The following is a 27,952-nucleotide window of genomic DNA, read 5'->3' on the forward strand; positions in this document are numbered from 1 at the left end:
GATATTTAAACCAGAAAGTTATTATGGACAATCCAAAATAACCCAAGGAACATGCTAAAGTTCTACCAATGATCAGCTTCTAACTGAAGGACTGAAGGAATTAAATAGAAGGCACAGTAGCACTGAAATATTTCAAATCATAGTAATCTTTTTGTGTATATATTTGCGTGTGTGTGTATCCTATACTTTCTCTCTTGTTGTTAAAAATGTCTGCTGAACAATTAGGAAATACTTATTTGTCATCTTTCCCTTTAATTTTTTTTGTATACCATCTCTCAAACACTGGCCAGGATCTCATTTTCTCTCTTTCACCTCTCTTCTTGGTTAAAGGATGCCAGGGCTCTCTTCTCATCAGCATGATTGATCTGGTTTTCTTTCTGCAGTTGCACAGCCTCCATTTGGCGATGCCTGGAGATAATTTTATTTTTGGCTTAATTTCTCAGGAATTCTTCTCATGGTACTTCCACACTAATCATTTTTTAACAAAGGGTGTTCTATTTTGAAAGCTGACAAATAGGAACGGTTTATGGGTTCAATTTTTAAAAGATCACTTGTTTTATCAGCTGATGCATCCTTTGATTCATTTCTAGTATTCAAATAATGATTTCTGAGGCTCTGTCAACATCAGGAATGTATTAAATTTCAGATACTACAGGCATAAGTCTATTTCTGTTGTTTCCTGTAGAACAATCAGAAACGGGAAAATTATTAAACTTTCTATATGATATGTAGCATTTGCCTTTGTGGAATTAATAGTAGGACAGATGAAAAGATTTAAGTTGATGATCAACTCAAAATTCTTCAAGGTTCTAACTTATCATATAACCAAATGAACCAAGTCTAAATCTATCGTTGAGTCTCTAGTGAGTTTTATGGATGAATTTAACTTCCTTAGAATCCAGTAGTATCTCAGAAAATAGAGATTTAACACAAGGGTCAAATACGGAAGTATAAGGGCAGAGGCAGAGGGAAACCGTTACATTACTTTCAAAAGGCCTACTGGTTTGGAGGGAAAATTTCATGAAAACTTGCCTCTTTAATGCACAGTTGACTCTTGAACAACATGGATTTGAGGGTCCACCTATATGCAGATTATTTTCAATAAATATACTTAGAAGTTTTTTGTAGATTTGTAACAATTTGAAAAAACACTGTTGTTCCTTTAGCTGATTTTATTCTAAGCATACAACAGTATATAATACATATAACATATAAAATACGTGTTTATGTTATCTGTAAGGCTTCTGGACAACAGCAGGCTACTCATAAAGTTTGTAGGGAGTCAAAAGTTATATAATTTGGACTGCATGGGGATTGGTACCCCAACTCCTGCATTGTTCAAGGGTCAACTGTGTATGTAACTCAATCCCACAAAACCAGTTCAAAATTAAGCTTTAGCTATGTCTCGGAAAGTAGAGAAAACCAAGAAAGGGCAAGAGGGGAAAATCATTTTAAGTTAGTGTGAAGCTTGGGGAGTGGCAGGATGGACAGTCAAAGAGATGACAATGCACTTAGGTTGCTCAGGGTACAGTGAGCAGGGCTGTTTATTTGAAAGAAGTGCTACGTGAATGATGCTGAAATAAACATCTATGCTCACATCTCCTAGTACATGGGAAAGATTTTCTCCTGGGTTTCTAGGTATAGAGTTGCTGGGTCAGAAAGCATATGAATGCTCAAGTTCCCAAGACAATCTCAGACTGTTTTCTAAAATGACTGTACCAATTTATATCACTATTAGCAATATTTAAGAAATCCTGTAGACCCACATCCTCTCAAATGCTTGGCATTGTTTGAATTTTTGTCTATCAAATGGGTGTAAAATGGTACATCAGTACACTTTTGATCTTCAGTTCCCATGATAGTGAGTAATTTTTGTATATGTGTAGGCCACATATATTTCTTCTTCTATCAAATGCCTGCTTGTGTCTTTCTCTCATTCTTCTTTTGAGTTATTTACAGGTATTCTTTAAAGATTCTCAGTACTAACTCTTTATCAGTTGTGTGTACTGCAAGACGTTATCCTAGCTTGGAACTTGTCATTTTATTTTGATTAGTATATGTTTATTGTTTTCCTTAAGAAATGCTTTCCCACCCTAAGATATAATAGATATCTGCTCATATTTTATACAAGGAGGGTTAAAGTTGTTTTGACATTTAAGTCCTTAAGCTGTATGATTTTGGTGAGGGTTCTACTTCGCTTTCCATATGGATAACCATTTTTCCTCCTCCATTTACTGAATATACCTTTCTTTCCCCACTGATCTGACATGCCATCTCTTTCATAAAACGATGTCCATACATGTATGGCTCTGCCTCTGGGCTCTTTACTTCATCCCACTGAACAACTCGTTTGTTCCCTCCATGCTTTCTAAAGTGCCATGTTTCATAATAGATCCTCACGTCTGGTAGGGCAAATCTCATCTTCCTATTCTTCTTCAGAAGTGACCTGGCCATTCTTTTCGGCTCTCTCGTCTGACACATCAATTTCAGAGCCATCTTATTAAGTTTCATGAAAAACTCTGTGATTTTGATTAGAACTGCACTGAATGAACAGATAAACTTGGAAAAAACTTACAATGTTGCCTTCCTATCCTGGGACAAGGTACCTCTCCATTCATTTAGGTCTTCTTTAATGTCTCTTAAAAGTGCTTTATAGTTTTCCCTACAGAGGCATTGGATGTGTTTTCTTAAGGTTTATTCCTAAATCCTTCATATTCTCTGAACTTAATATAAATGTTTCCTTTTTACTTAATACGTTTTCTAGTTGTGTCCTGGTACACAAAAATGCAGCTGATTTTTGTGCTGGATAACCTTACATCCAACCATTTGTTACTCCCTTCTATTATTTATAATTCATCTGAAGATTCTTTAGTATGTGTCTATGAAAAAATTCATATTTTTTATGTAAAATCATTTTTCTATGTAAAAAATCATATTCACAAAAAATGAGTTACATCCTCCTTTCCAATTCTTATGCCTCTAATTTATTTTTCTTATCCTACTGTGCTACAACTCAGATATAACATTTTCAAATGTTGATCCTCAGAATTCCAAGATTCTGGAGGTGCTCCAGGGGTTCCGCACACTTTTGCCTCCAACGTCATTTAAAAATATGCACCTACTTTAAAAGCCCATAAAAGTTAAAAAAATCCAAAATTCAGTTTTGTTTTGGTCCTGATGCCCTATCAGTTCATTATTCCTTTTCCTCCTGGTACTTTTCTTTATCTTCCATAACTTTATATTCATTTTCCCATGCTGAATCTGATGTCTGTCATTACCATTTTCTGCTCTCAAATCTCAGTGTTCACAGAGAACTACAGGGTCCACATTCTCTGACTCCACAGAGAACTGGAGAAAAGCTCAGAAAACAGGAACACTGACTTATGAAAATGCTTTCCTAACTACCAGAATGCCACATTCCTCATAGGGCAGTGATAAATACCTGAATTTAACTATATCCTCAGAGGATAAACTGTCTAAACTAAAAGACAAACTAGGAAAGGACACTGGAAAGATGGATTCTTTGAAGCTGGAGATACAACTGAGTTTGAGGCAGAGGTACATACATATTTGGAATTTTAGGCAACCACATTTGTAACAATAAAACCAATACTAAACTAATATTTATGTTCTACTTTTCATTTGGAAAAGTCACTTAATGAAAATCAATCACCAAAACATAATTCTGGAACTAAGAAAGAGGAAAATATCTAATCATGGAAACAGACCTCAGTGGAAAGAACATACCTGCTGCCACTCATTACATAGCCTGAGTGCTCAAATGATGCAATTTCTTCACTTGTCAAGCTAATTTCACCTCTTTGTGGGGTATGTTTCCAGCTTTTACATATTCAGTCATAGCTGTACCTTCACCAGGTAGCAGCGCATGATCATAGCTACAAAGTAATTCTGAATTCAAAAAAGGTCCATTACAAAAAGGTGATCTTCTAAAGAAAGCACAAAAAAAACACCTTCTCTCACAAAACAGTAGGAATAACTGTTGCTGAGTGGCAGCATGCTGAGAAACCCAGTATTACTTTTCTTGAGTTAGTGAACATTGCACTGTGTCCTAAATAACTATCCAGAAATACAGACATACTTTGGAAGAACAAAAGAACTATGGTATTGAGTACAGATTTATAACCATCAACTTATCCCCATAGACCTTGAGTTTATGGCTTCTGCCTCTAGTGAATTCCTTTTCTATTAAAAAAAAGTAAAGAAATAATATATCTCTGGAAGCAACCAAAGTGTCCATCAACAGATGAATGAATAAAGAAGATGTGATACATATAGACAATGTAACATTATTCAGTCTTAAAAAAATAAAGAAACCGGACCATTTGTGACAACATTGACAAATAAGCCAGGCAGAGAGACAAATACCATATGACTTATTCATGGTATCTAAATACAGTACAAAACAGAATGTACAAAACAGCTGTAGACTCAGAGACACAGAGCTAAGTGACTGGTAGTTACCATGGTGGAAGGGTTGGGGTGGGTGAGTGGGGAGGGTGAGAGAGATAAAGGGGTACAAAAATCTCAATCATAATATAAATAGGTCATGGGGATGGAAGTGCAGCATGGAGAATATAGTCAATGATTCTGTAACATCTTCCTATGTTGACAGATAGTAACTGCACTCATTGGGGTGAGGATTTAATAATGTGTGTAATTCCTGAAGTACTGTGCTGTATACTTGAAACCAACATAAATTTCTCCATCAACTATACTTCAATAAAAAAAGAAAAAATGTATCTCAAATTTGCATACCTTTTAGACTTATAACCAATAACAATGCTATATAATAACAAGTATTAATGTTCATTCAATGGGACTTTAAAAACTACCATCCCTTCATTTAATTCACTGACTACTTCTTGAATACCTATTAAACTCAAAGCCTGTAATATAAAAGTAATATCTGCTCTTGTGGAATTTACATATTAATAAGGATATTAATAGCAACACAAAATAGGATATACAATACACTGCACAAAAGAAATAGAAAATGCTGTGAAGACTACAGGATTAAAGAGGGATAGGAATCATACCTACCTATGGAGGAAAGGTACTGGGAATCTGCACATGCCCCGTCCTTTTGAAAAGGGCTTTGACGGAAGGTAAGGATTTTAACAGGGCGAGATTGGAGGCAGTAAAGAAACCAGGGCTGGGAATAGAAGGTAAGGCATGTTGGGAGAAGAAATAAGGTGAACAAGGCACAAAGTCGGAAAGTGAACAGTAAATACAGGGAAGTTTCAGTTCTTCTCAGTTGGAACCTGGGGTATAAACAAAGGAGTAGAAGGAGATAAGCTTAGAAAGGTAAGTTAGGGCCATACTTTTGGGAAGGTACTTTAGATATTATAAATATACTGTTACTTACTTCAGAAGTTTATCATCTTGAGAGACAAGTGTTTTTGGAGCCTCTGGGCCAACTAAATCTGAGAGTCCTTCAGGCTCTGCTTGAAGGACGTTCAGAAACATACTCACACTTTGACTACTCGGTTAGTATGCTTCCTGGGTTTTGAATCTGGGTCTATCAGAAGCAACCTACTTAATCAATCATTCCAGGGGTACCCCAGAAACTCTTCTTGAGAAGCTTTAGAGCTTGAATCACTGGAATCTTTCTGCTCTTCTTTGACTTCTTTTTCTTGAATTTCTTCCTGTAATGATTATAATTTGACACAAATTGATTTAATATTCCCATGTTAAAGGCCATCTCATTTTGTCAAGGCAATGAAAAGTCTGATTAAAATGATTTAAATTCTCATCTTATTCAAACTTGTTAAAGGATTTTTATTAATTTTTTTCTAACTTATTTAACTAAATCATGTTTCCCTATTAAAAAGATTCCTACAGGGGAGCAGAGCCAAGATGGCAGTGTGAGCAGAGCAGTGGAAATCTCCCAAAACCATATAAATTTTTGAAAATACAACAAATACAACAATCCCTAAAAGAGAGACCAGAAGATCCAGGATAACAGAAAGGATACATATACACCTGCAAGGACCCAGCACCTCATGAAGGGGGTAAGGTACAAGGTATGGCTTGTCCGTACACAAGCGCCCGTCACCCCAGCTCCCAGTGGGCGGAGAGGAATCAGTGTGGGGAGGGAGAGGAAGCTCAGGACTGCTAAATAACCAGCCCTAGTCATCCGCACAAGAAGCACAGACACACAGTGCGTGGGGTGCTGGATATTAGGGAAACAGGACAGTAACCTGTGAGTGCCTCCCTGCAGCCAGTGCCCCTGGGACAAAAGAAAAGCAAGTAGTTTTTCAAAGTCTTAAAGGAACAGGGTACCCACAGCTGGACGGAAGCATCCCAGGACACTTAGCCCAGCAGCTGGGAATCTCAGGGAACTCCAGGCACCCTAACCACCCGGGCGGCAGCACAGCTCTGAGGTCCCTCATGGCGATAAACAGCCTCCCGCCTATTCCCCCTCCAAGAGGGGGTCTCTGCCGCAGCGGAGCAGCAGCCTGAGAGCGGCCACACCCACAGCAACCTTGCGGAGATCTACAGTGGCCAGGCAGGAATCAGAGACCCTATCTGCATGCAGCTGCCCAGCAGAGGCCGCTGGGGGTCGCCATTCTCCCAGGAGAGGAAGGCCACAAACTAGCAAGAAGGGATGTTCTCCCAGCCGACACACGCGACAGCTCCACACAACTACCTCTATCGCCATGAAAAGGCAGAATAATTTGATCCAGACTAGAATCACAGAGACAACCCCTGAAAAGGAGCGCAGAGAGATAGAACTAACCAATCTCCCTGAAAAAGAATTCAAAATAAAGGTCATACCATGCTGATGGGGCTGCAGAGAAAAATCCAACAGCTAACGGACAAAGTAGAAAGGGAAACTACAGAAATGAAACAATCTCTGGAAGGATTTAAAAGCAGAACGGCTAAGATGCAAGAGGCCATTGATGGAATAGAAACCGGAGAACAGGAACGCATAGAAGCTGACGCAGAGAGAGATAAAAGGATCTCCAGGAATGAAACAATATTAAGAGAACTGGGTGACCAATCCTAAAGGAACAATATCCGCATTATAGGGGTACCAGAAGAAGAAGAGAGAGGGAAAGGGATGGAAAGTGTCTTTGAAGAAATAATTGCTGAGAATGTCCCCAAACTGGGGGAAGAAATAGTCGCTCAGACCACAGAAGTACAGAGAACTCCCAACAGAAGGAAAACAAGGAGGACAACACCAAGACACATAATAATTAAAATGGCAAAGATCAAGGACAAGGACGGAGTATTAAAGGCAGCGAGAGAGAGGTAAAAGGTCATCTACAAAGGGAAACCCATCAGGCTATCATCAGACTTCTCAACAGAAACCTTATGGGCCAGAGGAGAATGGCATGATATGTTTAATGCAATGAAACAGAAGGGCCTTGAACCAAGAATACTATGTCCAGCAGGATTATCATTTAAGTATGAAGGAGGGATTAAACAATTCCCAGACAGGCAAAAGGTGAGAGAATTTGCCTCCCACAAACCACCTCTGTAGGGTACTTTAGAGGGACTTCTCTAGATTGGAGCACTCTGAAGGGTAAACAGATGTCAACAGAGAAAATAAAATCACAGCAAAGAAAGCAGAACAACCAAATACTAAATAAAGGCAAAAAATAAAATGAACTACACACAAAAGCAGTCAAAGGAAACACAAAAGAGAACAGAATAAAACACCCAACATATAAAGAATGGAGGAGGAGGAATAGGAAGGGAGAGAAACAACGAACCATCAGACAGTGTTTATAAGAGCTCATTAAGCGAGTTAAGTTAGACAGTAAAATACTAAAGAAGCTACCCTTGAAACTTTGGTAGCTATGAATCTAAAGCCTGCAATGGCAATAAGTACATATCTTTCAATAATCACCCTAAATGCAAATGGACTGAATGTACCAATCAAAAGACACAGAGTAATAGAATGGATAAAAAAGCAAGACCCTTCTATATGCTGCTTACCAGAGTCTGACCTCAAACTCAAATACATGCACAGACAAAAAGTCAAGGGATGGGAAAAGATGTTTCATGCAAACAACCAGGAGAAAAAAGCAGGTGTTGCAGTACTAGTATTTGCAGACAAAATAGACTTCAAAACAAAGAAAGCAAAAGAGATAAAGAAGGACTTTACATAATGATAAAGGGTTCCATCCAACAAGAGGATGTAACCATTATAAATATATATACACCCAACACAGGAGCACCAACATATGTGAAACGAATACTAACAGAATTAAAGGAGGAAACAGAATGTAATGCACACATTTTAGGAGTCTTCAACATACCACTCACTCCAAAGGATAGATCCACCAGACCGAAAATGAATAAGGATACAGAGGCACTGAACAACACACTAGAACAGATGGACCTAGAAGGCATCTACAGAATTCTACATCCAAAAGCAAGAGAATACACATTTTTCTCAAGTGCACATGGAACATTCTTCAGAATAGACCACATACTAAGCCACAAAAGAAGCCACAGTAAATTAAAAAAGATTGAACTCCTACTAACCAACTTTACAGACTACAAAGGTATAAAACTAGAAATAAATTGTACAAAGAGAGCAAAAAGGCTCACAAACACATGGAGGCTTAACAACATGCTTCTAAATAATCAATGGATAAATGAACAAATTAAAATAGAGATCAAGCAATATATGGAAACAAATGACAACAACAACAGAAAGCCTCAACTTGTGTGGGATGCAGCAAAAGCAGTCGTAAGAGCAAAGTATATAGCAATCCAGGCATATTTAAAGAAGGAAGAAAAATCCAAAATGAATAGTCTAACATCACAATGATCAAAATTGGAAAAAGAACAACCGCTGAGAAGGAGCATGGAGAGATAGACCTAACCAATGTCCCTGAAAAAGAATGCAAAATAAAGGTCATAACCATACAGAAGGAGCTGAAGAGAAAAATGCAAGAGCTAACGGACAAAGTAGGGAGGGAGACTACAGAAATAAAATAATCTCTGTAAGGATTTAAAAGCAGAACGGATGAGAGGCAAGAAGCCATAGATGGAACAGAAACCAGGGAACAGGAATGCATAGAATCTGATGCAGAGAGAGATAAAAGTATCTCCAGGAATGAACAAATGAGGCCTAAAGTCGGCAGAAGGAGGGAAATAATGAAGATCAGAGAAGAAATAAATAAAGCTGAGAAGAATAAAACAATAGAAAAAAATCAATGAAACCAAGAGTTGGTTCTTTGAGAATATAAACAAAATAGACAAGCCTCTAGCCAGACTTATTAAGAGAAAAAGAGAGTCAACACACATCAACAGGATCAGAAACGAGAACGGAAAAATCACAGTGCGTTCCACAGAAATACAAAGAATTATTAGAGACTACTATGAAGACCTATATGTTAAGAGCTGGAAAACCTAGAAGAAATGGAAAACTTCCGAGAAAAATACAATCTTCCAAGACTGACCAAGGAAGAAACAGAAAATCTAAACAAACCAATTACCAGCAGAGAAACTGAATCAGTAATCAAAAAAACTACCCAAGAACAAAATCCTCGGGCCAGGTGGATTTACCTCAGAAATGTATCAGACATACAGAGAAGACATAATACCCATTCTCCTTAAAGATTTCCAAAAAACAGAAGCGTTGGGAATTTCCCAAACTCTTCTATGAAGCCAACATCACCCTAATGCCAAAACCAGGCAAAGACCCCACAAAAGAAAATTACAGACCAATATCCCTGATGGACGTAGATGCAAAAATACTCAACAAAAAAGTAGCAAACTGATTTCAAAAATACATCAAAAGGATCATACACCATGACCAAGTGAGATAAATTCCAGGGATGCAAGTATGTTACATTTGAAAATCCAACAACATCATCCATCACATTAAGAAAAAGGACAAATAGCACATGATCATCTACATAGATGCTGAAAAAGCATTTGACAAAATTCAACATCCATTCTTGAAAAAAACTCTCAACAAAATGGGCATTGAGGGCAAGTATCTCAACATAAAAAGGCCATATATGATAAACCCACAGTCAACATCATACTGAACAGTGAGAAGCTGAAAGCTTTACCTCTGAGATCTGGTACAAGACAGGGATGGCCCCTCTCCTCACTGTAATTCAACATAGTACTGAAGGTCCCAGACATGGCAATTCAACAAAGCAAAGAAATACAAGGCATCCAGATTGGTACAGAAGAAGTTAAACTGTCACTATTTTCAGATGACATGATATTGTACACAAAAAACTCTAAAGACTCCACTCCAAAACTAGGAGAACTAATATCGGAATTCAGCAAATTTGCAGGACACAAAATTAACACACAGAAATCTGTGGCTTTCCTACAGACTAACAATGAACTACTAGAAAGAGAAATCAGGAAAACAATTCCATTCACAGTTGCATCAAAAAGAACAAAATACCTGGGAATAAACCTAATCAAGGAAGTGAAAGACCTATACCAAGAAAAGTGTAAGACATTCTTAAGAGAAATTAAAGAGGACACTAAAAAATGGAAACTCACCGCATTCTCTTGGCTAGGAAGAATTAATATTGTCAAAATGGCCATCCTGCCCAAAGCAATATATGGATTTGAAGCAATGCCTATCAAATTATCAAAAGCATTCTTCAACGAACAGGAACAAATAGTTCGAAATTCATATGGAACAACAAAAGACACCAAATAGCCAAAACAGTCCTGAGAAGGAAGAATAAAGTGGGAGGAGATTTCACTCCCCAAGTTCAAGCTCTACTACAAACCCATAGTAATCAAGACAATTTTGCACTGGCACAAGAACAGAGCCACAGACCAGTGGAACAGAATAGAGACTCCAAACATTAACCCAAACACAGATGGTCAACTAATATACGATAAAGGAGCAATGGACATACAATGGGGAAATGTCTGTCTCTTCAACAGATCGTGCTGGCAAAACTGGACAGCTACACATAAGAGAATGAAACTGGATCACTGTCCTACCCCATACACAAATGTAAACTGAAAATGGATCAAAGACGTGAATGTAAGTAATGAAAACAAAACTCTTAGAAAAAAACATAGGCAAAAATCTCTTGGACATAAACATGAGTGGCTTCTTCCCAAACATATCTCCCCGGGCAAGGGAAGCAAAAGCAAAAATAAACAAGTGGAACATTATCAATCTGAAAAGCTTCTGCACAGCAGAGGACACCACCAATACAATGAAAAGGTACACTACAGGATGGGAGAATACATCCATAAATGACAGATCCAATAAAGGGTTGACATCCAAAATATATAAAGAGCTCACACACCTCAACAAACAAAAAGTAAATAATCCAATGAAAAAATGGGCACAGGATCTGAACAGACAGTTCTCCAAAGGAGAAATTCAGATGGCCAACAGACACATGAAAAGATGTTCCACATCGCTTGTCTTCAGGGAAATGCAAATTAAAACCACAATGAGATATCACTTCACACCAGTAAGGATGGATACCACCCAAAAGACAAACAACAAATGTTGGTGAGGTTGTGCAGAAACGGGAACCCTCCTACACTGCTGGTGGGAATATAAATTATTTCAACCATTGTAGAAAGCAGTATGGAGGTTCCTCAAAAATCTCAAAATAGAAATACCATTTGACCCAGGAATTCCACTTCTAGGAATTTACCCTAAGAATGCAGCAGCCCAGTTTGATAAAGACAGATGCACCCATATGTTTATCGCAGCACTCTTTACAATAGCCAAGAATTGGAAGCAATCTAAGTGTCCGTCATTAGATGAATGGATAAAGAAGATGTGGTACATATACACAATGGAATATTATTCAGCCATAAGAAGAAAACAAATCCTACCATTTGCCACAACATGGATGGAGCTAGAGGGTATTATGCTCAGTGAAATAAGGCAGGCGGAGAAAGACAAGTACGAAATGATTTCACTCATATGTGGAGTATAAGATCAAAGAAAAACGGAAGGAACCAAACAGCAGCAGACTCACAGAACCCAAGAATGGACTAACACTTACCAAAGGGAAAGGGACTGGGGAGGAAGGTTGAGAAGGGAGGGATAAGGGTGGGTAAAAAGAAAGGAGGCATTACTATTAGCATGTATAATGTGGAGGGGGTAAATGTGGAATGCTGTACAACATTGAGAAGACAAGTTATGATTCTACAGCATCTTGCTGCACTGATGGACAGTGACTGTAATGGGGTTTGTGGGGGAGACTTGGTGAAGGGGGAGCTTAGTAAACATAATGTTCGTCGTGTAATTGTAGGTTAATGATAACAAAATTAAAAAATGTGAGATAAAAAAGGATCCCTTCAGAGACAAATGAAATACAATTTTCATGTTATGGAAAGATAATGGAAATAAAGTATTTAAAAAACAGCTTTTACCAATTTGAGCATCAATAATTTAAAGTGTAATAGCTTAAATACGTATCAAATTTGTTTTCATAATCAAGGAAGTGAAACCAAATCATTATTTTGAAAAGTCATAAAACAAAAAAAAATTGAAGTAAGCCATTATTGTGCCCTTGTTATATAAACTAAATTTCATGGTAACCAAATAGCTGAGGGTAGGCTTCTCTTATAGAATTATCTACCTAATAAATGAAGAATGTAGGCCAGAATTAGACTATCAATATTTTGCAATCCCACTTAGGCAATGACCATCAATGGCTGTTAGTATGACAAAGAGAGACAACCAGACATTATTTTCCTCCTGATAGAAGTATGCAATACCAGCTAAAAAGTACTCCTGCCAAAAATTTACATCTGAACCTCATCAAGTCTCTAGACCTAACTATCAATCTATAGGAAACATAGAAGCCAGAGAACATGTTAAAAGTACACTATAAGACTATGATCAGCAAAATTCATACTGCAGGAAATTCTAAGGTAAATGATTTGATTTCTTCAATGAATAAAATGCAGGAACAAAAAGGGGAACCTATTGATCTAAAGAGATGTACAAGATATATCAACCAATTGCACTTTGGGTCCCAATTTGAATAAACTGGACAAGAAACTGAGAACTGACAAATTACTGTTAAATATTTCAGACATGATAGTAATATTGTGGTTACAGTTTTTTTTTACAAAACTAACATCTATCTTTTAGAGAAACATGCTGGTTTATGGATGAAATGATATCTTGGATTGGTTTCAAAATAATGGGGTCACTGGAGACTTCCTGTGAGGTGATAATTATCAAGTGGGTGATAGTTACATGGGGGATCATCATATTATTTTACTTAATATCTTAAATAACTTTATATATATTTGAACTTTTCATAAAAATTGAAGGAAAAAGCTGACAATCTGCATTTCTTCTTTTCTGTTTTATTGGCTTTCTTTGCTCTCCTTTTTGCATCATCATCTGCAAATTAAACCACAGTATAGTTTAAAAAAATTAAATTCTAAAACCCCAAAACTTTTGAGTAGATAAATATCCTGTTGCCCGATTTGCTGAAACATAGAAATTAATTCAAACATTTATTGCTACCCATCACAAAATGTGCTACGCATTGGGGACACAGAATTAAAGTCACACAAATTATTAGGTGATACAGGATGATGTTATTAATTTTACTGTATGAGATAATAGTATTTTGATTAAGTAGGAAATGTCCTTGTGTTCTAGAGGTGTATACAGAAATATTTAGGATGGTACAGTGATATTTGTAATTTACTTTCAGTATCTCCACAAAAACTCACATTTTTTAAACAAATATGTCAAAATGCTAACAAATGTTAAAATCTTGGGTGTTCTGGGCATATAGAGGAGTCTCAAAAGCAGGCTGATTTGGGGAGGGTAATTGAGGAATGGTTGCCCAGGAGAAGGTGATTCTTAAGCTAGTTCTTTCGAAAACCAGGTTTTTAAAAAGCAATGCACACCCATTGCTGAGATGAGTAAGCCAAGCCACATGGAGGGAGGGTCTGGTGTCGTGGGCAGATAAGACTCTCTGTGCCAAGTAACAGAATCAAGAGAAAGGCCATGGAATACTGAGGAGACAGAAAGTAGTTCTCAGGCTACAGGATGCTGCAAGAGAGAGACCCAGGTCTATGTGATTACTGAGGCATCGGTCAGGACCCAACTTCACCCTGACGGCTATGGAGAGCTACTGAGGGACTTTAAGTAGGGGACTGACCTGCTAGGATTTGTGCTTTACAGAAGTTCCGTCTTCCGGCAGTGAGGAAGGAAAGTGACAAGGGGGGCCAGGAAACCCTGGTGACATCAGCGGAAGGAGCACCTTTGTGTCATGTGTCCCCAGTGGAGGCGCCCTCTGTCCAGCATCAGCCAGGAGAGGGCACAAAAGGATGGCTTATTGTGATGTGCCACCCTACAGGAGGTGTCTTTCACAATCAGCTGCTGGGAAGCGGTCTTTTACGATGTGCCTTTTTGAAAACTGCACAAAGGTGCCCACTGAGTGTGAGAATTTCACAGAAGAGCTGCTCTGCTGAGCAGACACAGCCTGTATGGTTTGGTTCAGCACCACGTGTCTCAGAACCCAAGCCCAACTTGCTCCCATGCCACATGCCTTGTGCGATTACACACAACCAATCTGGAGCCATACTGCTTAGGTGTGAATCCCAACTGTGTGTCCCTGAGTGCGGTACTTGGAAACTGCTCTATTGCCTCCATTTCCCATCTCTAAGATGTATCCAACAGTTACCACTGTGTGTACTGAACAGCAATAGTGAATATCAAGTACTAAGCAGGGTGGCTGGCACAGTGAGTGAGTGTTCATAAACTCTTGTCCCTTATTGTTGTTTTTAAAACCTTCCTCTAAAATAAGCTTTAAGAACCACAACTTGGTTGGAAGCTAGGTTTGCAGAATGATGCTGTCTTTCTTATCACTGGAGTCTGTTTCAGAATCAGAGTCACTGTTACTATCATCAGAATACTTCTTATGTTTTCTTTTAGATGAGTTTTTCTTTCTCATTTTCTTGGACCTTTCTTTTGAATGACTAGATTTCTTCTTCTTCTTTTCTTCTACATAAAGCAGAAATAAAAAACTTACTTCTAAAGAGGAATTTCTGAGTACCAATTTTATAATATTTGAAATACTGAAAAGGAATATATGACAGGCAATTTGAATAAAAGCAACGTCCAATATTCAACTATATATAAATGTGTTTTGTAACTCCTCAATAAAAAAAGCTCTGTATTTAAAGAATACCTTCTGAGGTAGAAGACCAAGCGGTACGTTTCTTTGGCCCTTCGTCCTCTACTGGTGTATGTTCATCAGAGGTGAATTTAAAGAAAACAGTTATAAGCATCAGAAAAGTGATGAAATATAGACCATGGAGTATAAAAGTATAGGCTTGAAAATTTTCAGGAACAAATTGATTGAGAAACATTAAAAGCAAACACTGGACTGCATTAACAATTGTACAGTTCAAGGATCTACCACCTTCATAATCACATAATAATCGTTTACATTGCATAATGCCTTAGAGTTTACAAAGTGCTATTTACTGAGTGAAAGCAGCACATGAGATTAGTATTTTCAAAAGAAACCACCGGGTGAAGGTCATGAACCATAAGGAAACTCAAAGAACTGTAGTCAAGAAGGCTGTGGGAGGACTTCCTAACTCTATTCTCTGTGTGCAAAGGCCACACGGCAGAGCAGCACCTGTCTGTCTCCCCAGAGCATGAAGCACCTGACAAACTACAGCAGAAGATATCATTCTGTTGCAAAAAATTCTGAAAATGGGCATTATTAAAATTCTACAATAATTTAAAAGGGAATTTCTATATCATATAATCTTTTCCTCTGAAGATCACATCCGGAACAATTCAGGAATTGCCTAGAAATTATTCTTAGGGTTCCTTCGAACTCTTAATTTTTCGAGTGCAGATTCTATGAGTGTTTCCAAAGGCATCTATAAGAATAACTTTAGATAATAATGCTTTATCACCCCGTCACAAATGACAAGTTTACTTGTAAACTCAATGTATCAACTCAACCTAAAGATGACACAGAAATGGAAGACAGGGAGGAAGAAGCTTATCAATAGCACCAAAGAGAGAAAAAGTTAGGAAAAAGAGAAAGCATTAAGCCTTCAGATAATTTGATATAGGAAAATCTTCTGAACAAAACCATATTGGAATATTCATTTTTAAAAATGCCTCTGGGAATAGAACAGAGAGCTCAGAAATAAACCTACTCATATACGGTCAATTAGTTTACAACAAAGGAGGCAAAAATATATAATCGGGAAAGACAATCTTTTCAATAAATGGTACTGGGAAAATTGGACAGCCATATGCAAAAGAATGAAAATGGAACACTATCTCACACCATACACAAACATTATTTAAAATGGATTAAAGAGTTGAATTTAAGACCTAAAACCATAAAACTCCCAGAAGGAAACATAGGTCCACTTCCAGGTATTCCAGATCGGAAGAAAAGAAAACACCACTTGAAAAGATATATGCACCCCCATGTTCACAGCAGCATTATTTACAATAGCTAAGATATGGAAACAACATAAGTGTCCACTGGTGGATGAATGAATGAAGAAAATGTTGTATAGGAGAGGGGATCAACATGGCAAAACAGGAATATCTTGAGCTTATTTTCTTCCATGGAAGTTCCTTGACATAGTCTTGGAGATGATTTTAAATCTGACACCAAAAGATAAGCAAAGAAAGCAAAAATAAGCAAGTGGGGCTGTATCAAGCTAAAAACTTCTTCACAGCAAAGGCAACCATCAACAATGAATATACTTTGGGAGAAACTATTTATAAATCATGTTATTTGGTAAGGGGTTAATATCCAAAATATATAAAGTACTCATACAATTCAGCAATAAAAAACAAAAATAAACCAATCATGAGGATAAATGTACAGGATAGGGAATAGAGTCAATAATAGTGTAGTATCTTTGTGTGACAGTTTATCAGAGTGAGCATTTACTAATGAATTTAGTTTTTGAATCACTATGTTTTATGCCTGAAACCAATGTACTATTGTATATCAACTACACTTCAATAAGAAAAAAATAGCAAAAGGAAAAACCCAGGCAATCCAATTAAAAAATGAGCAGAGGACCTGCATAGAAAATTTCCCAAAGAAGGTATATAGATGGCAAATAGGTACATGAAAAGATGCTTATTTTCAGTAATTATGAGGGAAATGCAGATAACATCTCACACCTGTTAGAATAGCTATTACCAAACACCCAAGAAATAACAAGTGTTGGTGAGAATGTGGAGAAAGGGGAACCCTCATGCACTGTTGGTGGGAATGTAAATTGGTACAGCCGCTATGGAAAACAGTATGGAGGTTCCTTAAAAATTAAAAATACAACTGCTATATAGTCCAGCAATTCCACTTCCAGGTATTTATCTGAAGAAAACAAAACACCAACTTGAAAAGATATATGCACCCCCATGTTCACAGCAGCATTATTTATTATAGCTAAGATATGGAAACAACATAAGAGTTCACTGGTGGATGAATGAATGAAGAAAATGTTGTATAGGAGAGGGGATCAACATGGCATAATAGGAATATTGTGAGCTTATTTCCCTCCATGGACACACCAAAATCTTCAACTACCTATAGAGCTATTATACCTGAGAAAAAAAACAGAAGACTAGAAGAACAGATCTTACACAACTAAGGACATAAAGAAAAAGCCATAGTGAGACGGGTAAGAGGAATAGAGACATGGTCTAGTCAGAATGAACACCCCTGGGGTTGTGACCCACAAGGAGGAGGGATATCGTGACCACAGAAACCCTCTCTGAGAAACAAGATGTCCAAGCACAACAGCCTGGTGGACCTGCACTGGGAAGATAAGCACCAATAATACCTGGCTTTGAAAACCAATAGGACTTATGTCTGTGATACCCAGAGGGCAGAGAGAAACTGAGTCCAATCTTAAATGGTGTGCATACAATATCCCTTGCTCTGAGTCTCAGTGCAGAGGGAGCATTTTGAAAAGTGCCTGGATTATACATGAACATGACCTATTGACTAATCTTGTGTATGTGCAGGCAGGGCAGGGATCTATTGCAATTTTCCCTTGGGATGGAAATGTCGATGGACACCATTTTTATTTCAATTCCGTTCTACCCGGCTGACCTGGTGCTGCCATTTATGATCTATCGACTGGAATCACTTGCATGTCCTTGGTGTTCCCCTGAAGACTTGTCTCACTAACCTGCCTGCCCTGGAACTCCTCCCAATTAGCTCTTCACCCAGCCACACCTGGTGGATGACCCTGGCCAGCACCAGTACAGCCGCTAAGTGGCTAAGTTTTCCCACCCCAGACTATCAGCCCTACACACTAGAACACCTGCAACATTCACAGCTGGACCTCACAGCCACCCACACACCAGAGGCCTGCTCCACACACCAGTGCCAGTAGCTGTTGCAGATGGGCCTCATGGCCAGTTGCACTGAAGGCCAACCCTGCCCACCAGTGGGCTGCAACAACTGCAGATGGGCCAGATGCCAGCCCCACACCCCAGCATGTTGTAGCACTCACAGTCAGGCCTAGCAGACAGTGGACCAGGGTACAGCCCTGTGCATCAGCATGTCTACACCAGTTGTGACCCAGGCAGAACAGGAGGGTGTATGCAGCTGACACAGAGGACTCCCCTGTGTTACCTGACTCAAGTGATCATGGAGGTCTGCACTAGGAGGCCCCATAGGACATCTTCTGCATTAAGCCACTCCTTTAAGACCAGGAAATATACCTAATCTACCTAATACATAGAAACAAAGACAGAGAATCAGACAAAATGAGGAAATCAGTATACTCCAAAGGGAAGGTAAGCCAAAGACATCAGAAAAAGAGCTGAATGAAACAGAGGATAAGCAATCCACCAGATAAAGAGTTCAAAGTAGTGGTCATAAAGAAGCTCACCAAACTCAGGAGGAGAATGGATGGACACAGTGAGAACTTTAAAGAAGAGATAAAAAAATATTTTAAAAAAACATTCAGAGCTAAAAAGTAACTAAAATGGAAAACACATTAGAGAGGATATTTATATTAAAGCACATATAAATGCTGTATGGGAAAATACATTTGCAGCTGATATATCCAATAAGGGGTGAATATCCAATGTATTGGTGGAACTGAATACACATTTATCTGTCTATTTAGTTGGCCAACAAAACATGAAAAGATGCTCCACATCAGTAGTCATCAGGGAAATGCAAATCAAAACTACACTGAGCTATCACCTCACACCTGTCAGAATGGCCACTATCCAAAAGACAGGAAACAGCAACTGTTGGCAAGGATGCGGAAGAAAGGGAACTCTTGTGCACTGTTGGTGGGAATGCAAAATGGTGTAGCCACTGTGAAAAACAATATGGAGATTACTCAAAAAATTAAAAACAGCAATATCATACAATCCAGTAATTCCACTTCTGTATTTACCTGAGGAAAATGAAAATATTAATTTGAAAATGTACATGAGCCTATATGGTTATTGCAACATGATTTACAATGGACAAGATATGGAACCCACCTAAGTGTCCATCGATAGATGAATGAATGAAGATGTGGTACATGCACACAAAGGAATATAACTCAGCCATAAAAAAGAATGAAATCTTGCTATCTGTGACATGATGGATGGACCTAGAGGGTATTATGCTAGGTGGAATAAGTCAGACACAGAAACACAAATACCATATGATTTCTCTTACATGCAGGATCTAAAAAACAAGCAAACAACAAACCTAGAAACAGACTCATACAGAGAACAAACTGGTGGCTGTCAGAGGGGTGGGGAAAGGGGAAAGTGAAATAAATGAAGGGGATTAAGAAGTACAAATTTCCAGTTAAAAATAAATAAATCATGGGGAATATAGCCAATAATATTGTAATATATTTTTATGGTGACAGAAGGTAACAACACTTACCATGGTGAGCATTTTGTAATGTATATAAATGTCAAATCACTATTCTGTACACCTGAAACTAATATGTTGACTATATGTCAATAAAAAAGATTTTTTAAATTAAGAGGGTAATAGGGTTATCAACAGCAGATTAAATGATGCAGAAGTGATCTGAAAGGTACAGTAGTGAACCAGGAAAAGACAAAAAAATATAAATGAGGATATTAAGCTTAAGGGACCTGTGGAATGTCAAACATACTAACATTCATATTATCAGAGTTTCAGGAGAAGAATGAAAGAAACAGAAAACCGATTGGAAGAAATAATGTCTAAAAGATTTCCAAACTTGATGAAGGAGATATCCAAGTCCAGGAAGCAAAGAGAGTCCTAAATAAGATGAACCAAAAGTGATTCACACACCACACACTATAATCAACAACATGTAAATATTTGAAGACAGAGAATCTTAAAAGCAGTAAGAGAAAAACAACTAGTTACATGTAAGTGTACCCCAAAATACTATGAACTAATTTTTAAAAAATTGAAGTACTTTGTTGTATAGTTGATATACAATATCACAATGGTTTCAAGCATACAATACAGTGATTCAACAGTTATACACATTATTAAATCCTCTCCCCAACTAGTGTGATTACTATCTGTCGACACAGAAATGTTACAGAATTGACTGTATTCTCTATGCTACACTTTCATCCCTGATTTTGGGCCTCTTTATCCCACACCACATATTTCATCCGCCCACCCCAAACTTTCCCCCATGGTAACCACAAGTCGCTGCTCAGTGTCTCAGAGTCGATTGTTTTGTTTGTTTGTTTTTAGAGTCCACATACAAGTGAAATCATATGGCATCTTTTTCTGCCTGGCTTATTTCACTTAGCATAATACCCTCTAATTCCATCCTTGTTGTGGCAAATGGAATAATTTCTTTCTTTTTTATGCTTGGAGTAATATTTCATTGTATATATGTACCATATCTTCTTTATTCATTCAACTATTGACAGACACTTTGGTTAATTCCATATCTTGGCTATTGTAAATAATCCATATTTGGATTATTTGGAATCCATGAAATTTGGAATCCATATTTGGAATCCATGAAACAAACATGGGGCGCATATATCTTTTTGAATCAGAGATTGTGATTTTTCAGGTAAATTCCTAGAAGTGGAATTACTGAGTCATATGGTATTTCTATTTTTAGTCTTTTTAGGTACCTCCATACTGCTTTCCACAATGGCTGCACCAATTTATAGTCCCACCAGCAGTGTAGGAGGTTTCCCATTTCTCTACATCCTCACAATAATTGTTATTTCTTGAATGAGCTGAATTTTCAGCAGAAACTTTACAGGCCAGAAAGGAGTGGCATGATACATTCGATGCACTGAAAAAAATTTACAACCAACACTATTCTACCCAGCAAGGTTCTAAATCAGTATTGAAGGAGAAACAGGGAATTTCCCAGAAAAGCAAAAGCTAAAGGAGCTGATCAACACCAAACCAGCCCTTTAAAAAATGTTAAAGGGACATAAGTAATGGAAAAGAAAAGGCCATACCTAGAAACAGAAAAATCATGAAAGGAAAATCACAATGGCAAAGGTAAACATGTAGTAAAAATAGTGGACCAATGACCTACAAAGCTAGTATGAAGGTGAAAAGACAAAAGTAGTTAAGTTAATTATATCTACAGTAATTACTTAAGAGATACACAAAATAATAAGATGTAAAATATGACACCAAATACAGAAAACATGGGTGGGGTGAGGCAAGTAAATATGTAGTGCATTTAGAATGTGTTGGAACTTAAGTGACCATCACCTTATAAAAGACAACTCTATACATATGATGTTATATATGAACCTCATGGTAAAAACAAACCAAATACCTATAATAAATAAACAAAAATGAAGAGGAGGAAAACAAACATAACACTAAAGAAAGCCATGAAATCACAAGGGAAGAGAGCAAGAGAAGAAAACAAGAAAGAAGAACTACAAAAACAACCAGAAAACAAAGAATCAAATGACAATTAGTACACATCTACAAGTAATTACTTCCAAAGTAAATGGGCTACATGCTCCAAGCAAAAGACACTGGGTGACTGAATGGATAAAAAGCAAGACCCCTCTATATGCTCCTTACAAGAGACTCACTTCAAACCTAAAGACACAAACAGACTAAATGTGAAGGTGCTTAAGTGGTAGAACTTTCTATCTGAATGTGCAAAGCCGGGGTAGCAATACTTACATCAGACAAAATAGACTTTGAAACAAAGACTGTAACAATAGACAAAGAAGGGCATTACATAACGATAAGGGGGATAATCTAAGAAGAGGTTATAATAACTGTAAATACCTAGGAATCCAACATAGGGCTAGCTAAATATATAAATATTGACAGGCATAAAGGGTGAATTTGACAGTAATACAGTAATAGTAGGGGACTTTAATACCCCATTTACATCAATAGATAGAGCATCCAGAAAGAAAATCAGTACAGAAACACTGGCTTTGAACAACACATTAGACCAAATGGACTTAACCTATACAGAACATTACATCCAAAACCAGCAGAACACACATTCTTTTCAAATGCACATGGAACAGTCTCCAGGACAAATCACATGTTAGGCCACAAAACCAGTCTCAATAAATTTTAAAAAATAGAAATCACTTAAATAAACTTAGGAAGACTGAAAATTTTCTGACCATGATGATATGAAACTAGAAATCAATTACAAGGAAAAAATTGGAAAAAAAACCAACAGATGGAAGTTAAACAGCATGTTACTAAACAACCAATAGGTCAAAGAAAAATCACAGGAAATTTAAAAATACTTGTAAAATAATGAAGATAGAAACACAATGGTTCAAAATTTTGGGGGATGCAAAAATAACAGTTCTAAGAGGGAATAGCAATATAGTCCTACCTAAAGAAACAAGAAAAATCTCAAATAAATAATCTAACCTTACACCTAACTGAATTAGAAAGAAAAAGATGACCCAAAGTGAGTAATGGGAAGAAAAAAAAAAAGATTAAAGTAGAAATAATTGAAATAGAGACAAGAAAACAACACCAAAAAATTAATGAAACGAAGAGCTGGTTCTTTGAAAAGATAAACAAAATGGGTAAACTTTTAGTTAGGCTCATCAAGAAAAGAGGAGGACTCAAATTCAGAAATGAAGGAAGAGAAGTTACAACTGACACCACAAAAGTACAAATGCTTATAAGAGATTACTATAAAATTATATGCCAACAAATTGGACAGTCAAGAAGGAATGGATAAATCCTAGAAACATGCAATCTTCCAAGTCTGAAAAAGAAAATCTGAACAGACCAATTACTAGTAACAAAATTGAATTGGTAATCAAACACTCCCAAGAAACAAATTCAAGAACCAGATGGCTTTATAGGAGAATTCTACCAAACATTAGAGAGTTAATACCTATCCTCAAAGTATTGCAAAAACTGAGGAAGGAAAGCTTCCACATTCATCCTATGATGCCAACACCAACTTAATACCAAAACCAGACAAAGACACTACAAAAAAGTGACAGACCAGTATCCCTTGTGAACATAGATGCAAAAATCCTCAACAAGAAATATCAGCAAACTGAATTTAAAAATACATTGAAAAGATCATTTATCATCACTAAGTGGAATTTATTACAAAAAGCTTTCAATCACTTACTCTGGTTCTGGATTCTTTGGAGAAAGTTCCCATACTTCAGGAGCTCCCAATTCTCCAATCCCCTCTTTCTCACTTAATCTCCTAGAAATATAGGTGTGTAAATTATAACTCCATGGCCTAAGTTCTGTTTACTAAATATATCATCAAATTCAAAGAAGTCCAGTTAAGTCCTATTTTCCCTTTACATTTTAAACTTTAAATTAATGAAAACTTTGTGTAAATGTAAACTCAGAGAATTTGATGTTTTGATAGTATTATCAAATGGTATAGACTACAAAGAGGCTAGGAGGCTGTCAAGTGTGTCCCTTCTGCTGAAAGACGGCAGAGCTCCTAATTGCCCATTTCATCTTCTGCAATATGTGACAGAAAACAGTTTTACATTTGGAAGTAACTTCATTTGCTTATACACATTCTTGAGAGCAAAGAGAAGTCTCTTCTTGTGATTTGGTCAAACATTCCATTCAAAGAAACTCAGGAATTAAAGAAGATAGCTAAAAAATAAAGCATTACAAGTAGAAAATTAAAGGAGCACTGAAAATGAAACAAACTTTTTAATAAAAATTGTACTCAGTGGCATACAGGGCTAGTTTTCTCTGTTTTTCCTAGTTCCTTTTTAGAAAAGGAATATATTCTCTATCTGCTCTTGGAGTACATGGGAAATTTTTCTCATTTATTTTTTATTTCTTCTCTTAATTTTTGCTCTCTCTCATAATAAACAAACACAAAAAACTAGGGCTCAATTCCACAAAGTTTAGCTGCTTGTGACTCTTTTTAAAAAAACACCTTTACAAAGTAAATGTAATTTATTTTGGTTTGATTGAATAAACCAGTTTTTACTTCTTTATTCATGGGAAAATGTGGTATAATCACACAGTTAGACTCAGGTAACCCCCTTGAGGAAACAGTCTATAAGGGGACACACTTAAAAACCTGAAACTGGGACATGCATACCGGGGAAAGAATGCCTGACAGGCAGGAAAGAGTATGCAGTCAAGGTCTCATCCCTGCTGCCACCTGGCTTTATCTGTACTCTTAGATAAATTATTTATCTTATATGTATTAAATGTACAAATGCGAATTTCATGTGAGAGGTTCCGAACATCCTTTGGTGAGGATTGTCCCTTAAGAAGCTGGTTGCTTTGTGATTGACACAGTGTGGGGGTAACTTCCTGAAAAATGTTATTTGGAGAGTTTTGTCTCCAAACTTAACTCAGGCCTCTTTTTCCTTTTTCTGACCCCATGCACCAAACCCTAACAGTTAACAATTAAGGACTATTTATTATGTTCCAGGCCCTAAATCATCACATAGCTCTGAGAGACTTTGTGCTAATTTTATCCCTTTTTAAGTTGTTAAGCAATTAAGCCCACAGGGGTTAAGTAACTTAACACTATTACCTAGTAAAGCACTGATGCTCAGTGAAATGTGTTCTGCTATCAACCGTACTTTGCTTCTCCCATCAACTTGGGCAATCTAATTCTGAAGCCTTTCCTCTTCATCACTATGCCTTATTACTTCCCACTTCTGGAGGGAAAAGATTCAAGAAGACATCTCCCAGCTACTGGACATTAACCTGACCCTCAATGTCTGTAATACTTTTATATTTCTTGTTTTTTCTTAAACACAGTACATGTAAAAGCACTTACTACAGTGCCTGATAATTTAACACTCATGTAAGCTTTAGATATTAACACTTACACAGCGAAAGTTATAACCCTTTTCCTTTCTGCTTCTTAATTTATCCGTTCTTCCACTCCAGTACTCACTCTCCTTATAGGAGACCTGAACACCCTGACCTCACTTTTCATAGTCAAGACTGACAAGGTCTTTGTCAATGAAGGCTGATCTCAACAAGACCTTTCTCAATTTAGGCTAACCTACAGTTTAGAAGATCAGTTTTTCTACATTCAGTCATCTTCTCTCAGAGGCTTTTCTACCCTCCAATTTAAACCCCTTATCTCAGTCTTCCCCATCTCACTAAAAAAATATTGCCACTTACATATCATGGTATCTCAAACCTGTCTGACCATTCAACAAGTTGCCTGGCACTGCTAATTTTATGATCAGTTAAGTAGTGCTCCTCCTTTCCATGAACTTGTGGGGCATAAAAACATGATCGCGAATTATGGCAAAACCAAGCAAACGCTTCAATTCCCGTAGGTCTGGCTCTCGGCCATGTCTGCTACAATAAGGGGGGGGGCGGACAAGAGGGTAGGGAGAGACCAGGGCACTGAATGATGCGGCGCTCGGGTGGGTGAAAGTCTAAGGGAAGAAAAGGGCGAATAAGGTGTTGTCGTGGGTAGACTGAAGGAAGGGAAGAAAATGGACACAGGCAGGCAGCGAGCACGAAATGCCAATAGTTAGAAAGATGAAAGACGAGGCGGACTCCGAAGGCAGGTGGGCTCCTCACAGCGAAGGTGCGCCCGTGTCACTCACTTCCGCCGCAGGCTCTCCTCCCTCTCCTTGTCCAGAAGGCTAGGCCACGGCTTGTCGCCCCCGGAGGTGCGCGAGTAGCGGCCGTAATAGGCGGACGAGGAGGCAGAAGCGAAGGGGGTGCCCGGTGGCGCAGAGGGCCGCTCTCGAGAGCGTGACCGCGAGCGGGAGCGACAGGACTGGTTTCGGGAGCCTTGGCTGTGGCTATTCCGGTCTCCCGACCGAGAGCAAGAACGCGAGCGCGAGCGGCGGCGCCGCAGGGAGCGGGTGGCTTTATTGGGCTTGGGGCTCTTCAACGAACTGCGGCGTTCCCCACCCGAAGCCTGCGGCCTCCCGCTCCGGGCTGCGCGAACCAGACACCGGAGCCATCACTGCCGCTCGTTCTCCGAAACAGCAGGAGAAACGGGCGCTTAGGGAACCGAAGGAGCTCTCAGCTGCCGGGCTGCCGGAACCTTGCAAACAGTTCCGGGTACTTCCGCAACCCCACCCCCCCCGGACCTAGGCCGTCCCCCAGAGGAACAGGATGTGTGTATCGGCATAAAGAGGCCGGTGGAGCAGCGGATCCGTCCATCGTTCCGGTTAGTGAGGCTGCTCACGTCTAAACTGCACAGGAGACCTCGTTCTTTCTTCTGCCTCTGGTTGACCTCCCTGAGGAGGGATGGTTGATTCCAGAACACGTTTCACTGAGCATCGGTATGAACAACAAAGCCAGTGTAATACATATATCTGTCACATGTGTATGTGTGTTGGAGTGTATATATAGGCTTACCTCGTTTTATTTCACTTTGAAGATAATGCGTTTTTACAAATTGAAGTTTTATGGCAACCTTACATAGTTTCTTCAACAGCATTTACTCACAGTGTGTCTCTGTGTCAGGTTTTAGTAATGCTTGTAACGTTTCAATCTTTTTCGTTATTATTATATTAGTTATGATGATCTGTGATCAGTGATTATGACTCTCTGAAAGCTCAGATGATGGTTGGCATTTTTTAGCAATAAAGTAATTTTAATTAAGTCTGTACATTGTATTTTTATACATAAATTTCATTGCAGGCTTAACAGTAGAGTGTAGTGTGAACAACGTTTATGTGCACTGGGAAACCAAAACATTCATTTGATTCACTCTACTGAGATACTTTATTGAATGGTCTGGAACTGAACTTAACAGTTATCTCTGAGGTATGTGTATACACACACACAATTTTTTCCTTTAGAATACCAACCAAACTAAATAGACTTTATGGAAATTGGCAGTGAGCTATGATGTCCGGGCCCCATATTGCCCAGTTAACTTACAGGGTACAAATTTTGGGTTAATAAATTGAGCTTGATACACTCCAGTTAAGTTCACAGCCCAGTGAAAAACTGAGTGTTTATCCTCCAAGACACTCATCTCCACCAGAGTGCCCCAGCAAAAGTAATTTGTAACCCCTTTCTTGTCCAGCCTCTTTAATTAGCTCCATCATAGGCTAGTTCAGCAGCAAACAGTTAATGGTGATTATTTTTATTCATTTCACATTGCTTTCAAATGAAAGAGCATTTGAACACTAGTGACTTTAATTTTTGAAGGCACAATGAGTTTGCTGGGAAATTCCAAACCCAGTCTACTAATAGCTAGATGGCCTCTGGGCCTTTCCTCCTAAGAGCTAACTTACCAGACCATGAAAACTAATACCATTGACTATTGGAAATCTCCTTTTATGGAGCTTAACAGAAATATGTATGAACAAATGTTAAATGGTACTATTTGATATCTTCATGTAAAAACGATTGAATATGAGGTGAGGACCAAGAACTGAAATGAATGAGCAAAGTAATGTGACTAGAGGAAATTTCTAAGAGAGTCTTCGATGGAAAGTGTACACCTAACTTTTGTGACACCACACGGTTCACATGCACACCAATTGCCTATAAAAGCCAATACTTCAACAGCGTTCACTCTACCTGCCCAATGGATAATGTGC

At 38.1% G+C, this 27,952-nt stretch overlaps 1 pseudogene; it reads right to left on the minus strand.

Moving 5' to 3' along the window:
- Positions 1 to 232: 232 nt before the first annotated feature.
- Positions 233 to 26,356, minus strand: LOC130682095 (NF-kappa-B-activating protein-like; annotated as a pseudogene).
- Between the last annotated feature and the right edge of the window lie 1,596 nt (positions 26,357 to 27,952).

The sequence above is a fragment of the Manis pentadactyla genome, chromosome Y, assembly GCF_030020395.1.
Source record: "Manis pentadactyla isolate mManPen7 chromosome Y, mManPen7.hap1, whole genome shotgun sequence".
Lineage (NCBI taxonomy): Eukaryota > Metazoa > Chordata > Mammalia > Pholidota > Manidae > Manis > Manis pentadactyla.